Genomic DNA, 17429 nt, shown 5'->3' on the forward strand with positions numbered 1-17429 from the left:
TGCCTGCAAAATTAATGTATGGTAAGAAGCCAGTAATGCCAGTTGAAGAAGTAGTTCCAACTTGGAATGTATTGCCCTGGATGGAAGGATTGAGCAGGGAAGACCTCCTTGCATTGCGAATAAGGCAGTTGGAGAGGAGGCCTGAAGATGTAGAGCTTGCTAAAGCTCGCTTGAAAGATGCAAGGTTGAAAAATAAAGAAAGATTTGATAGAAGACACAAACTCGGGCCAAAACCTATTGAAGAAGGTGATTGGGTCCTGATGTATGATAGTAGTCTTGACAACCAGTTCACTGTTCAAAGGAAGTTTGCAAAAAGATGGTTTGGCCCTTACATTGTCAAGCATGTGCATGGAAATGCCACGTATACTCTGTGTGAGCTTGATGGAACAGAGATAAAGAATCTTGTAGCAGGCAAAAGGATCAAGATGTTTAAAAGAAGTCTTGACAATGATCCTTTTGATTCACAAGGAACTCAGGATGAGAGGTTTAACAATGATAACATGGATATGGCTGAAGAGGAAGAGAATGATTTTCCTAATAATGTTCAAGATGAGGACGACATCCAGATATATGTGGATCTTGATGATGATTTGGCACATACCAGAGGATGTGCAGGTTTAGAGGGGGTGGATGTCGTGCCATGGCACGTCTATGGTGTGAAACCATGCATGTGAGGCCATCAAATGCAAATCCAGATGCATGGGGTTAAGTGCCATGACGAGTCATTATATGATGCCTGAGTACATATGTTCATATTGTAAATGAGGTTCAATAAGACAAGCTGAGGCTGAGCCAGGTCTCGAAGCCTCTGACAGTGTGGTGTGAATCGTGGAGTTTTTTATGCTTATGGAGAATTTTGGAGATAGCAGAAACCCTGTGCCTTGATAGGACTGGATTATGCTTGTGGGTTTGACTGCTTTTACTCATTCCTTGAGATGGTGAAATGCTCATAAGCCGTGTCTATCATGGTTGAGTTGATATTAACACTGAGACAGAAAACTTTTATGGTAAATAATGGTCGTGGTCATGATCATATGCTTTCGATGGCAAGGTCATATGTGTAATAAGGATGCCAAATGATCATATGCTTCCGATGGCAAGGTCATATGTGTAATAAGGATGCCAAATGAATCTTCTTTTGATGTGGCGTGTGAAACACCCTTAGCAAGGTTGTGGTGTGAAGGAGTTTGATTTTTTTATGGTTATCACTCTAAAATAGATGCGTGGAATGGTAGGCGCAGCGTGGAATTTCAAAATGGAAAAAACGCGTTTTCAGCTGCAAAAGGTGGTGGGGGCGCCGATTCCCTTGCGGGAAAAAGGAGAAAAAACCAGAGTGTGGGGGGGTACACAAATCTGAGGGGAGTCTGCAGAAAAAAAAGAGAGCAGAGACGCATTCGACCAGAGTTTTCAGTTGCAAGCTGGCGGCGACTGTTCATGTCATGTAGGAGCTTGAATTGATGAGCTATTTGAGAGCTATCTAGTGAAGGGATTTTCAAATATATATATATGATTCCAGCCTTTCACGGCTTGCAGCAAAGCGCCGTATGGAGATAATTAAAAAAAAGAAAAGAAAATCATGTGAAATTCGCTTTCTTACCTTCAGATAAGTGTTGATTTACTTTATTTAATTTCACCACTCTACCTACCCACGATTTGAAAAATCGTAAGGTCCAATCAAGTATGACTTGGTGTGAGGAGTTGTGATTTTAATGCATACAAATACATGGAATCAAAATATCAGGAAATGCAGTAAGGTTTTTGGTAAATTTGAATTGTTTCTACCTTAGTGGAACTGAAATGCAAGCCATGGAATTTCTTAACGATCATGTGAGCATGTTATAGTTATGCTATATATTGCCTTTTGTTTGTGAGTTGTTGGAATTCAAAGGCAGGTTTTCAGGTGAAAAAGAATCATGAGATGATGGAATTGATGACACTGGATGTATCGAATGTAAATGGTAACATGTATGTTGGAAATATTTGAAGGTCATATTATGCCTACATGTGATTGGTTTGAGGGATTTGGAAAAAGGAGCAAGTGAATCTATGCTTGGAAAGGGACAAGCACTTGGTACACAATTTTGTGCAATCATAAGGATGAATTCAAGAATGTATTGAGGTGAATTGACACATGTATATGTCATTTAAAATGGATATGTCCTATGCTCCTTGGAGAATTTTGTGTGAGAGTTTCCTTGTCAAATTTGGTACCTACTCTCACAGTTAGAAGTCTCGTACTTTCCCAGCGACACCGTCCACGTCACGACAACGTGCGTCGAGGAAGATATTGGAACAAGGAGTAAGAGTTGTTTTCTAAATTCAGGCATGGATCTGGTTGATTGACCTTGCTGGTCCTCAACGAATGAGTCCATGGCTCTTTTATATGGATCCGTTGGTTGACCTTGCTGATCTTCAACGGAGATTCCATTTTGATGTGTGAGTATATTGCCAGTTACTACTATGAGCTAGGAACTATCAAAAAGGCCCCTGAGTGAACATGTGATAAGCGTTCTGGTTGCCAATGATGCCATAGGTACACCGATGAAGGAATGATTGTAAATTGAAATTCAAGATAGATAATTTGGAGGATTATGATCAACGATACTATGGTTTCATTTAAAGATTGTTTTAAAGACAGGTGAATCTGTGAAATAGGCAATTTCATATTGGGTGTGTAAGTGGTGTGAATATCTTGAAGTTTGCTTGAAGCACCGGCCAGGGGACCTGGGAACTCTTTTCCCTAGTACTCGGGGCAAAACATAACCAAATTTCCAGGGAACTCTTTTCCCTGGTACCCGGGGCAAAACATAACCAAATGGATCCTATCACTACAGTGGTTGGGTGGTTGGCGGGCGGTTGGCTAACCCATGGGATTGGATGGGGTTAGGCTGGACTGATGGATCCCTAAAATGAGACTCAATTCTGTTATGTTACGATGATAGATGAAGTAAATCTCGGATAGTCTTTGTTCTATGGAAAAGAATCAACGGCTATGCCTCTTGAGATGAGGAAAAAAGCATTGATCTCTATGATCCAAGTGCAAGTCTCTTCCTTGATCAGACCATGTGACTTACGAGTTCGGTCGGATCAGTTTGGTTAGTTAAGGCTCTTGACTACGTTAGAATAAAAATATCCTGGAGGAATCGCCTATGTCTACTGGGCGAGGGAAGTTTTTCCGAGTTCGATTTTGGAAGAACCGAGGGATTAGTCTTTTGTCTGGATATCCGTGGGCGAGGCCTCGAGTGAGAGGTTTTGCCCTGCACAAGAAGTGCTACTTCCGCTGCTAGCACCCCCGAAATTTGTTTCGCAGAGGGGGCATGGATCTTTCAGCTGGTATCAGAGCGAATTGGCTAAAGTGGATCAACTGAGAAGCAAGAAATGTCAAAAATTTATGGAGTACCAGTAAAAGATTGTAATTGTGTGATGAAATTCATACAAATTGATATTCAGAATGAAGATTGATAAATTAGAAACTGGGTCTTCAAATGGAAGTACTGCAATTGTATGCAGTCCCTGACTTGCTTGAGGCCGCCTAGATATGATGGTATTTACCTTATAGCTCCAAGGACCATGACTATCCGTATATACCGTGGGTATATCTGCAGCTCTTTATTGACAATATATACGAGTAAATCTAAGACCTTGAAGTTATAAGCAAAAATGCTATCCAGAGGTTGAATTCGAATGCTGGTTGTGATATGCTTTTAGAATTCTGGTTGAGAATCGATGAGTTGATTTGGATTCTGATTGAAAGATGATGATTTCTATATTTTGGTTGAAAGAAGATAAGTTGAACAAAGCCACAATGAGGATGAATGGGGCGAATCCCAGTGATGATGTGAGTAACTCGAAGATGATTATGACTTCACCAAATCACTATGAGATTAGTGTATTGTGTTGACAGATTGCTGCTGTTTGACCCTTGACCCAGTGGATCTAATTAAGGGATGACAAATTGAGAACTTGCATAACTGAATTTTTTGTGGGGAATGTTCAGATATAATTTTCGGTCTGATGGACCATTATTGTGTTAAGGATATTAATGATATGTTTTGAATGAATTGTTCTCTGATAATGAGTTATGTATGTTCTTCTTGTAGAAGGGATCTTTATCCCAGGATTTTGAGTGGGTTGACCAAACTATAAGGAACCCCAGAATCAGTTGGATCTTAAGGTGAAAGAGTTTATCCTCGATGAGGACATCTCGCATTTTTAAAGTGGGGTAGGATGTAAGATTCCTCCCTCCAGCTTTTGAGGTGTAAAGGTGTAAAAACCTCCCCATCTATTCTTGAAATTATTCCCCTCTCTGAAATACAAGAAAGATCTTGTTTTACCCTATTTTGGCCTAGAGAGAGAGAAAATGTCTAGAGATAGATAATCCAAAATTGAGATATCTTTGGATATAAAAATCCTCCTAGTGTCTAAAATGGATTCCCCTGAAATAGAAGAAATAGAAGTTCAAAATGAACTTTTCAATGTATATTATGAATTAATTGAAAATGGTATAAGGGACCTTAGCCTAAGGGTTTACATTTTCAGAAATTTTTAGATTATAGTCCAATTAAGGTTCCAATGGGCCAATCGGATTAATCCCAGTGTTGGGATGAGATAAATCTAAAAGAATAAAAGAAAATACCCAAAAATGAGTAAATGCTCACATAAGATGAAGAGTTGATTGAGTACAAGGTTTATTGGTTAAAAATTATGAGATATTACTAAAAAAAAGAGATATTTTGGAATAATGATGCATTTTTGACACCTAGGTACAAGCGCTGAAGGCTACTCCTTGGAAAGCAGAACACTGGGAAAAGGAGGTGAAGAAGCTAATAGAAAGAAAAAAGGCATTGCAAACAGGAATTACAGGATGCCACACCCACCAAGGAGTATGCCTAACTGGTTTGTCACACTAGACTATTATCTTGCCATTCTGCTGATAGGGAAATCAGCAAGAAACACTACACCAGATTAATTAGCTTTAGCTCTTGTGTGACTGCCAAGATTTCATGAACCTCCATTTTCATGTCATCTGCCTGGCACTTGGCACTTGGCAGATTTTCTTTGAGCTGCATCAAATTTTCTTGTCTTTTTTCATCACACTTTTTCTTTATGGCATATTCTACTCTGGTGTGTCCAAGCTATTGACAGTTCTACCACTGGCACGTCCTTGGCCTCTTCTTCCTGAATAATTTATGTGGCCTCTATTCCCATACCTTCCCATTCTTGGGGGTATTCTTTTCTCTCCTTCCATGATATTCACCATGGGAGCTCTATTTTTCATGTTGTACTTGTAGTTCCATGTACTATGATTGTACATGTTACAAATGGTACAAGTTGGTGGCAGAGTGCATTTCTCCTTGAGGTGACCTTCTTGTTTTTGCATTGGGAGCATAACACATTTTCGTAAAAATTTGAGCCTTTGTTCTTTTTCGTTTCTTGCATCAGCTGCTTTACCTGCAGCATCAATTCTCCGGGGCTTGTTTCTCCGGGGCTTGTTTGTGCCATCCCAATTTTCTTCTTTTTGTATTTCTTTTTCTTTACTCGCCACTAGAGTGTCCTGTGATGAGGAGTCTCTTGAATCATCCTCTTCCTCGGGGTGTGTTAAAATTACAACAATGTGATGAGCTATGGTGGATCAAATGCTAGAATCAACATCATTAACAAAGTGATTAGATGATAATTAAGATGTGATTAGTGAGTAATTAACTAATAGCTTAATGTAGGCATGGATAATCAACATCATTAACAAAGTGATTAGATGATAATTAAGATGTGATTAGTGAGTAATTAACTAATAGCTTAATGTAGGCATGGATAATCAAAAACCAGCAAATTCTCCTCATTAGGCCAATGCCTCAATTTATAGAGTTTACATCCAAGCATCTAATCCCATTGATTTCTCCTTGATTCACTCCACCTCTTTTGCTTGATTCTCTCCACCTCTCGCAGAATATCTTCACACCTCCTTTATCTCCTCATGCTACCCTTTATTCTCTCCCAGTAGATTCTTCTCACCTTTTCACAGGTTCTCTCACATTTACAAATTCTCTTTTACAGCCTCTAACCAAGGGCTTGTTCTCGCACACACCCTATTCACTTGTATATTTCAACACCTCCCCTTAAGTGAATACTCCTAGCACACCTGGACCCTATACCAAGTTTCCCTCTTACTTAATAGTCCGTGATGACCAGTGCCTACTAGCACACCTCTCAAGTGAACAATCCTAGCACACCTGGACCTACTAGCACACCTCCTCTCAAGTGAACAATCCTAGCACACCTAGACCCTATACCAAGTTTCCCTCTTACTTGATAGTCCACGACCAGTGCCTCAAGTCCCTAAACTCATAGTCCTTGACACACTCTCTCTCTATGTGTCCAAGGTTACTATAAGTGCCCGTGAACTTGACTAAAGTGCTCACACATACATCTACCACATGGCCTACATCATTAGTGGCTCAGAGGTGGTTTTACTCTATTGGGGCAGGTTACATTGGGTTGTGGGGTTTCTCTCTCTCTCTCTCTCTCTTTCTCAAAGATTTTCACATGGCTCCTCACTCTTTGGAGCCTCACATCTTCTCTTGTCTTCAATCTTCTTGTCGTGGTAGCTTCTCTTCACGCGTTCGTGTCTTCCTCTTCTTTCATTCTTCTTGTTGTGGCAGCTTCTCTTCACGCGTCCATGTCTTCCTTCAATGCTTCCTTTAGCTTTTCTTCTTGTTGTGGATCTTCCTCTTGGATAGAGATGTTCTTCTTCTTTCATGGCTGGGGCCATGAGCTTGTCCGTCAGTTCTTTCTCCATGCGAGCAACATGTTTAAATGTTTTGTTGACAGTTCTTTTGGGCTTTTGATGTTTATCTTGTGTCATTATTCAATGCAAACCCAAATCTATGTGGGAGGTCTTACCTCTTGCCTTATTCAGTGTCTGATCCCATTTTTACACTAATGTAATATGCCCAATACATAATGCATATAGCAATCATTCTTATGCACATTCCCAAATGCAACTCTGGCTGTGAATAATCTTGAATTTGAGTGTGATTTGCAGGCATTAACCAAGGGTTAAATGCAAAATGATGATTATCACAAATTTATCAGCATAATTTTACCAGAAATTACATTAAAGGGTAACCAATTTGTACGGAATGATTAGAGTATCAAACCATCTCCGTATTGCAATCTGAAGTTATAAGGATCTATATCAGATACCTAATGGTTAATTTGAACCCTCAATTGTACCAAAATATAGTGATTAGCATTGATTAATCATTGATTAGCAAATTAATCCTCTATTTTATGTGCAGAAAACAGAGTATGCGGGAGCCCAGATCTGAGGCCTTAGAGTTCAAATGAGCTCATTGAATGCTTTCAAGGCCATCAATAGCAATTAGTCTAGTAGAGGATTAAGCCAAGAAACACAAGATTTGACCAAACATTGAATGCTTAATCTCTGTTTTACCAAAGTCAACCTCAGATTTGATGAAGAGCTTGGATCTCACTGTAGACTTGATCAAATCAAATTCTGACTTCACCAGCTTGTAGAGATTGCTTGAAAACCCCTAGGGCTAAGATGAATTAGACCCATTGCAGCTGGACATGACAAGATCTCATTTTTTCTCAGAAAAAATGGCGCATGCAAATCAGCAAAAATCGTGAACTGTGGTCGGCGGTTTGCTGCACTGATTTGCTTGGCTAAAGCACCAATGAGTTAGCTAGGCTTGCCTAGAAGGGCTTGCCCTAATGTTTCTCCTGGAGGGAGATCAAGCCCCTCCACTGGCTGGGGGTGCAGAGGTTAGTTGAAAAAGAGGTGAAAATATTAATTTTCTACTAATCCTAATTAGCAAAGTGATTAGCAAGATAATGGGCTCACAAATTGATGGATTCTAGGCTAGGCTGATACCATGTTAAAATTACAGCAATGTGATGAGCTATGGTGGATCAAATGCTAGAATCAACATCATTAACAAAGTGATTAGATGATGATTAAGATGTGATTAGTGAGTAATTAACTAATAGCTTAATGTAGGCATGGATAATCAAAAACCAGCAAATTCTCATTAGGCTTATGCCTCAATTTATAGAGTTTACACCCAAGCATCTAATCCCACTGATTTCTCCTTGATTCACTCCACCTCTTTTGCTTGATTCTCTCCACCTCCCGAGAATATCTCCACACCTCCTAAATCTCCTCATGCTACCATTTATTGTCTCCCAGTAGATTCTTCTCACCTTTTCACAGGTTCTCTCACATTTACATTCTCTTTTACAGCCTCTAGCCAAGGGCTTGTTCCCGCACACACCCTATTCACTTGTATATTTCAACAAGGTGACACTCTTCCTGGGCTTCCTCTTTTGTCTTCTTTCTTGACTTATTTTTTATATCATTTTAGCCATCTCAACTAATTCTTCAACTCCTCTTCAGTTTTCGCTTGCTTTGTGTTTTGTTGCTGCTGCATGAATGTCCCGGCTTAAGCCCTTGGACAAACCAATTAGCAAAAATTTACATTTAGGGTTGGGTTTGTTCTACCACTCTCTACCTCAAGCTTAGCAGCTTTGTTGCATATGCTTCTACATCCATGTCCTCTTGTTAGAGCGCTCTCATTTGATCATAGAGTTGAGTTTCAAACTTTATCTTACAAAATCTTCTCACAAAAGCAGTCATGACCTTTTCCTAGGTCTGGAAATGGTTGTCTTGATATCTTGACACCCACTCTATGGCTTTGTCCTTGAAGGTATTCATGAAATAATCTCTACTACGGATTTCACTCAGCTCTAGCTCTTCCACATCTCGTGGTCTGACCATTTTCAGGTATTGCCCAAATTCCTCTCACATGCAAATCTACATCTTCCCCCTTTTTCCCCTTAGAGAACATTAGAAAATTTTTGGCTAATGATGACATGGCTCACTTGAACCTTTTCCAGGGGTTTTGTCGTGGTTTTTCTTCTTGTTTTTGTTGCTCCACCCTTTTTAGGCTTTTCGAACCTTGACTGTGCATGGGTTCTTGCTCTTGGCACTCCTTTTCTTGGTCAAAATTGTGCCTGAATTCTAACACTCCCTCTTGCTTGTGCAAGGCTGCAAACTTTTTCACACTAACGTTTTGATTATAAACGTGCAAGGCACTCCCAACTCCGAGCTTCTTAGAGGATCTCTCAAAGGCATCACTTTTCTCCATCCTTATATTCATCATCATGTGGACAACATGCCAAAATCTAGTTGCATTGTGTGGTGAAAGGTTCTACGCACTGACTTGTCCGAAAAATTCCTTCCATGTTATGGTTTCTCCGCATACTTGTTTTAAGTGGACCCAAAACTTTGTTTTCCTTCGCCTAAAGGTGCAGAATGCTACTCAGCATAGGTTTTCCTGCCTTGCTATGATTTTCTACACTTGAGAGATTTCTAGCCAAGAGGCTATTGGCATGCATTGGAAGCTACTAGCATGCCTAGGTAGCTACCGGCATGCATTGGAAGTTACCGGTGGGCCTAGGTTGCTACACCAGCATGAGCTTCCATGCCGGTAGCTACCTATGCATGCCGGTAGCTTCCAAGACATGCCGGTAGCTACTTATGCACGCCGGTAGCCTCCAATGCATTGGAAGCTACCAGCATGCCTAGGTAGCTACCTGTATGCTGGAAGCTTCAAATGCATGCCGGTAGCTACCTATGCATGCTGGTAGCTTCCAAGGCATGCCAGTAGCTACTTATGCACGCCGGTAGGTAGCTACTTGTATGCCGGAAGCTTCAAATGCATGCCAATAGCTTCCAATGCAAATGTTGGTAGCTTCCAATGCATGCCGATAGCTTACAATGCATGTCGATAGCAACCTAGGCATTCTGGTAGCTTCCAACCGGCAGGCATGCCTAGGCATGCCGGTAGCTACCCAGGCATGCCGGTAGCAACCTAGGCCCATTGGTAGCTTCCAATGCATGCTGGTAGCTACCTTGGCATGCCAATGCATTGGAAGCTACCAGCATGCATTGGAAGCTACTGGTATGCATAGGTAGCTATTGGCATGCACTAGAAGCTACCGGTGGGCCTAGGTTGCTACTGACATGCATTGGAAGCTACCGGTGGGCCTAGGTTGCTACCGGCATGCATTGGAAGCTACCGGCATGCCGGGAATTTCCAATGCATGTCGGAAGCTTCCAATGCATTCCAGTAGCTTTGGAAGCTACCGGCATGCCTAGGTAGCTATTGACATGCATTGGAAAGTACTGGTGGGCCTAGGTTGCTACCTGCATGCATTGGAAGCTACCGGCATGCCAAAAGCTTTCAAGGCATGCCAGTAGCTTCCAATGCATGTGGGAAGCTTCTAATGTGTGCCGCTTTGAATGCATGTCGGTAGCTACCTAGGCATGCCAGTAGCCTTATGCATTAGCCTTATGCATTAGCCATATGCATAAGGCTATATGCATAAGGGAATATCCATAAGCCTCATACATTGGAGTATGCATAAGAGTTTTAAGTATTTATGCCATTTCTTAGATAGATGGCAAATAACTTGGGGTGCGATGTTACACGTGAAGGAGGAGTTGATATCCCAACAATATTTGAAAGTATGTATTAGCCTCAAACAGAATCTTATCTTTTAATTAAAGAAGGTTATCTTCAATAACAACATAATTGTAATGTTCATTTGTTTGTATGTCTATAGCTTGAAGTAGTGGATTGCCCCCTATGCAAGATGAATATGATTTGAATTACAACGGGGTTTGGAAGCTCTATTTGAAAGGGTGCAAGACGAAGGATATATTGTTATTACTGGAGGACATGCTTGGCAAGCAAGTACATTCCTAGACCTTAAACCTCTTTGTTTTTGCAAAACTGAATTTCACTTGACATGTTAGTTTTACTGTGTTTTAGGATCATGTTACTAGAAACGGTGGTGCAAATGTCCAAGCAAGAAGCAATGGAAATGTGAGAAGGGAAGGGGGTGGAGCTGCAAGGAAGGGAAGGGGGTGGAGCTGCAAGGAACAATAATAATCGCAATGCATAAGATGTAGACCCCCTCAATGTAGCCCCTATCTCCATAGATTTTCATTACGCTTTATCTTGTATATGAGCTTTTTGGAATCATACACTTATGTAATTTCACCAAGTATTGTAATTGAATTTTGACATTGCTAAAACCATGAATTGCAATTATCATTTTTTGGGTATTTGTCAAGTTTTACATTACACTTGTCCATGACGATGAGTAGGACATGAAGTTGTATTAGTTTTACTGTGTCTATATTATAAAAAAATAGCTGGGGTAGTTTAGGGAGTCCTATGCACTACGTTTGATGTTGCAGGAGTGCAAATAGCAGTGATATTTTGCTGCTACACAATAAAATATCACTGCCCAGCAATGATATTACATTGTGGAGCAGCGAAATATTGGTGCTATTTTCGCCTGGAGCAGCGAAAATAGCAGCGAAATATCGGTGCTATTTTTGCCTGGGTTCGCTTGGAGCAGCGAATCCACTGTGTAACAAAAATAGCAACTTTTTTAGCAGTGAAATGGGCCCGATATCTCTGTACCCTTCTAGTTATAAAAGCGTTGCTATTTTTGCTGCTAAACCCCATTCGGTTGTAGTGTGCAGCTCCAGTCCCTCTACGAGTCCAGCTTTCACTTCGGGATTACCCCCACCACCCAGTGCTTACTTCATTACCTCTCCCAGCAGCATCGAATGAGTCCTCTACTGCAACAACTGGATATTCTTCTTCACGCTTTGAGAGGAAGGTTGGCCTACCTCGGTGGGTTCAACAACTCTTTAGGGATTCATTAGGGAAAAAGGGAGCTCATTTTGGGGTCTTGTAAGAAATTCACTATTTTTTTATTTATTTCTCTCCTAAAAGACCTCCAAAATAATAAAATATGGAAACGTGGCTCAGAACTGTCAATAAGGACTACCGAACTGTTAGTTCAGAAAGGAATAAGATAATCTTTTGTCTAACTAACACGATTTTGCATTAAATATCTCCTTAGTTTTTTTTTGTTTCCCGAAGATTCCGCATCTCTTTTGATGACGTATGCAGGCCTCTCATAAAGAATCCATCACTGAACTTAATGATTGCATGGATACCGCCACACTTCTACAATTCATGTTACAAAAAGACTATGAGATTGACAAGCAAACTTTGCAACCTCAGAAGCACAAAAAATGGCTGATACTAGTGAGTCACAATCTCAGAAGAAGCGATTACACCATCTTCACATCGACTTAGAAGAACAATATGCTCCAACACAAAAAAGACAAAAGGATACGGTGCTGAATGCTCAACAACGAGAAAATATGAGAAGAGAAGGACTTCAACATATTGACCTATGGTGCGATGGAAGCATATATCCAAAATGTCTAGTAAAAAATTCTACACCTCCATTTGTCAATCCAACCACACTATTGAGGTTTGCGGGCGATGGACAAAATGGACTTCTTGGTTATATTTCAGCATAGTCTGCATTTGCAGAAACATATAAAACAATGTACCTACAAGAAAAGGGGGCTAGGATGCAAGAGATAGCCATTCATGCAAAATTGGAGCAGTAGTTTTTGCAGAATGAAATTGAGGAGCATTCAAAGAGTAAAAAAGAGTTGACAATAGCAAGAAGGAAGAGAACCATGCTTGAGACAGACAACGAAGCAGGAAGATTAAAAACATTGCAAATTTGAAGGCTGGGATTAGTGGATGCAAGCAAAGAATTCAAGAAGCAAGGCTAGTTTGAAATTTTCCATTCTTTATACTCAAAAAGTCTCTCAAATGACTATATCTATTTTGTCCATTAACGCAAAACAAGAATGGAGGTGTTGAATGATATACGCATATTGTGTTGTTACTATAGGAAACTATTGGATCCTGCAAAAGAAAATATGGATCCCAACCTTCTTCCTGTTAAACAAATGAAAGGATTGCTTTCTTGTGGTGTAGCAAAAGGTTTGATTGAAGAAAAAAATACAAAACAATCAAACGCAACGTTGTAGAGGACTTTATATCTAATAATCAAGTTGATGGCACTACAATCCAAGAGGCTCTTGATGTTAGTGGAGTTAGCAAGAAGGGATATAGTTCGATTTTCCATGCGATATCCTCAACTTTGAGAGATCAAAAGATTAAAGGAGTTTTACTGCCGTGTGGAGGATAAGAGGTCATTTGAATGAAAGTATAGATGAGTTTATTGGGCAATATATCCATATTGAAGAAATATTCCATGGTGGTAAAGGAACCACTGTGTATGACCCTTGGAACAATATATTTGTAGATCTACAACAACTTCAAAGAAGAATGGTCGAGTATTATGGAATAACATTTGAGAAGTGCAAAGGCATTTTGAAATTTGTTATCAATTTGGATGAGTGTGAGGTTGTAAAGGAAAAGAAAATGGAAAGGATTACTATTACATTGATGAATGAAGCACTTGATACATCATTGACTGAAGCGAGTTCGAAGTATTTTAGTGTGGAGTCGGAGAAACACATATGGTGGTTAGGCTCGTTCCAGGTATGATCATTTTCTGTTTCGTACTTGATTTTAGTCATTTTTTTCAAATCTTTTATATAGTAAGACTTTTGTTTTCTATAATCACAGGTGAAGACAGAAGACCATGAAACACTAGATTGGGTGTTTCACCACACGGAAATACCAAGAATAATTAAAAGACAAGTGCAAGGAGAGAATCTCCATGTTGCAGGAAAAGGTGATTTTCAAGTAGAGTGGCAAATGGCAGGGGATCTTAAAACACTTAAGTGCACGTATAACATTAGTAAAGGAGGCAACTCAAAGTCTCCTTGTCTTTACTGCAAAGAATCAGCTCAAGTAATGGATTCCAAATGGTGGAAGGGAGCACCTAATAGAGATAAAGTTGACCCTGACTTCAAGGCCATTCTTGACATTCCACTATGTAATGTTCACATATGCACATTGCATGGTCTATGTCTAATTATTGAGAAATTGGTATTTTTGTATATTGGATTTGCTTGGAAACTCCATCCCAAAAAAATAGAAAGGATGCTCTTCAAGCATTGGAAAAAGTGTTATCCGATATAGGTCTGCATGGAGGTGATGTTCATATCACAAAGGATTTTAAAAAGTCTACCAATGGCAAGGAGGTACCAATCAAGCCCTCTATTGGTGGTGTTAAGGCAAGAAGATTCTTGTCTCGACCCAAACACAGTAGTAAGCAAGTAAGGCAAGGTAGAACAGTTTCAAGGATTAATTATGGATTGTGGAAGCAAGTCCATATTGCCGTGAAAGAAATCATGAGATAGATGGGGAAGCACGAAATGTGAAGGAAGAGGTGTGGAGGTCTCTTGATCAACTCTTCATGTTCTGTGACAATGTAACATGGACAAAGAGTGATTACAAGAACTTTGAAGAGACAATTAAACATTTTGGGAAGTCAATGAAAGACGCGTGGACAGCCTGGAATATAACTCACTACATGGTAAAGTTCTGTCTTCTTCTTTTACTTAAGTGTGATCCTCTTTTTTTTTATAACTTACTATGCATTCTTATGTCTCTGTGAAAACAGCATATCATCTACAACCACCTTCCCTATTTTGTCAAAAAGTATGGATGCCCAGCAATTTGGTCTACCCAAGGCATGGAGAAGTCACTACTTCCACAATTCATGTTACAAAAAGACTATGAGATTGACAAGCCAACTTTGCAACCTCAGAAGCACAAAAATGGCCGATACTAGTGAAGTACAATCTCAGAAGAAGCGATTATATCATCTTCACATCGACTTAGAAGAACAATATGCTCCAGCACAAAAAAGACGAAAGGATACGGTGCTAAATGCTCAACAACGGGAAAATATGAGAAGAGAAGGGCTCCAACATATTGACTTATGGTGTGATGGAAGTATATATCCAAAATGTCTAGTACAAAACTCTACACCTCCATTTGTCAATCCAACCACACTATTGAGGTTTGTGGGCGATGGACAAAATGGACTTCTTGGTTATATTTCAGCACAGTCTGCATTTGCAGAAACATATAAAACAATGTACCTACAAGAAAAGGGAGCCAGGATTCAAGAGATAGCTATTCGTGTAAAATTGGAGCAGCAGTGTTGCAGAATGAAATTGAGGAGCATTCAAAGAGTAAAAAAGATTTAACAAGATCAAGAAGGAAGAGAACCATGCTTGGAGACAGACAACGAAGTAGGAAGATTAAAAACATTGCAAATTTGAAGGCTGGGACTGGTGGATGCAAGCGAAGAATTCAGGAAGCAAGGTTAGTTTGCAATTTTTTATTTTTTAAACTCAAAAATGCTCTCAAATGACTATATGTATTTTGTCCATTAATGCAAAACAGGATTGGAAGTGTTGAATAATATAGGCATATTGTGTTGTTACTATATTGTTACTATAGGAAATTATTGGAGCCTGCAAAAGAAAATATGGATCCCAACCTTCTTCCAGTTAAACAAATGAAAGGATTGCTTTCTTGTGGTGTAGCAAAAGGTTTGATTGAAGAAAAAAAATACAAAACAATCAAACGCAATGTTGTAGAGGACTTTATATCCAATAATCAAGTTGATGGTACTACAATCCAAGAGGCTCTTGATGTTAGTGGAGTTAGCAAGAAGGGATATAGTTCGATTTTCCATGCGATATCCTCAACTTTGAGAGATCAAAGGATTAAACGAGTTTTACTGCCAAATCCAGCAACAGTGTGGAAGATAAGAGGTCATTTGAATGAAAGTATAGATGAGTTTATTGGACCATATATCCATATTGAAGATATATTTCATGGTGCTAAAGGAACCACTGTGTATGACCCTTGGAACAATATATTTGTAGATCTACAACAACTTCAAAGAAGAATGGTCGAGTTTTATGGAATAACATTTGAAGAGTGCAAAGGCATTTTGAAATTTGTTATCAAACTAGATGAGTGTGAGGTTGTAAAGGAAAAGAAAATGGAAAGGATTACTATCACATTGATGAATGGAGCACTTGATACATCATTGAATGAAGCGAGTTCGAAGTATTTTAGTGTGCAGTCGGAGAAACACATATGGTGGTTGGGCTCATTCCAGGTATGATCATTTTTTATTTCGTACTTGATTTTAGTCAATGTTTTCAAATCTTTTATAGTAAGACTTTTGTTTTGTATAATCACAGGTAAAGACAGAAGACCATGAAACACTAGATCGGGTGTTTCACCACACGGAAATACCAAGAATAATTAAAAGACAGGTGCAAGGAGAGAATCTCCATGTTGCAGGAAAAGGTGATTTTCAAGTAGAGTGGCACATGGCGGGGGATCTTAAAACACTTAAGTGCATGTATAACGTTAGTAAAGGAGGTAACTCAAAGTCTCCTTGTCTTTACTGCAAAGAATTAGCGCAAGTAATGGATTCTAAATGGTGGAAGAGAGCACCTAATAGAGATAAAGTTGACCCTGACTTCAAGGCCATTCTTGACATTCCACTATGTAATGTTCACATATGCACATTGCATGCTCTATGTCGAATTATTGAGAAATTGGTATTTTTGTATATTGGATTTGCTTGGAAACTCCATCCCGAAAGAAATAGAAAGGATGCTCTTCATGCATTGGAAAAAGTGTTATCCGATATAGGTCTGCATGGAGGTGATGTTCATATCACAAAGGATTTTAAAAAGTCTAGCAATGGCAAGGAGGTACCAATCAAGCCCTCTATTGGTGGTGTTAAGGCAAGAAGATTCTTGTCTCGACCCAAACACAATAGTAAGCAAGTAAGGCAAAGTAAAACACTTTCAAGGATTAGTTATGGATTGTGGAAGCAAGTCCATAATGCCGTGAAAGATCATGAGGCAGATGGGGAAGCACGAAATGTGAAGGCAGAGGTGTGGAGGTCTCTTGATCAACTCTTCATGTTCTGTGACAATGTAACATGGACAAAGAGTGATTACAAGAACTTTGAAGAGGCAATAAAACATTTTGGGAAGTCAATGAAAGACGCATGGACAGCCTGCAATATAACTCACTACATGGTAAAGTGATGTCTTCTTCTTTTACTTAAGTGTGATCCTCTTTTCTTTTATAACTTACTATGCATTCTTATGTCTTTGTGAAAACAGCATATCATCTACAACCACCTTCCCTATTTTGTCAAAAAGTATGGATGCCCAGCAATTTGGTCTACCCAAGGCATGGAGAAGTCACACTACATGGCACGTAATGCATTTTTCAGACACACACAACACTACGGAGGGAGTCAAAAGGCAAATAGTCTGAAGGAAGTCTTCCAATGGTTTTACCGAGGCATTCTACAGAGGCTGCATGCTAAAAGAAAAGTTGCTAGTTCCAAAGTCAAGATTGCTTTTATTCTAGCCCAAAAGCAAAGACGAAGACAAACTTTGGACAATTCAATGGCAGCAGAGAGACATAGACAATGGAGGGATTCAAAGATATTTAGAAACCATAAATGGACAAGTAAACATGAATAGCAGTTTGTAA

This window comes from Cibotium barometz, chromosome 64 (assembly GCF_041138505.1).
Source record: "Cibotium barometz isolate CiBa-2024 chromosome 64, ASM4113850v1, whole genome shotgun sequence".
Classification (NCBI taxonomy): Eukaryota; Viridiplantae; Streptophyta; class Polypodiopsida; order Cyatheales; family Cibotiaceae; genus Cibotium; species Cibotium barometz.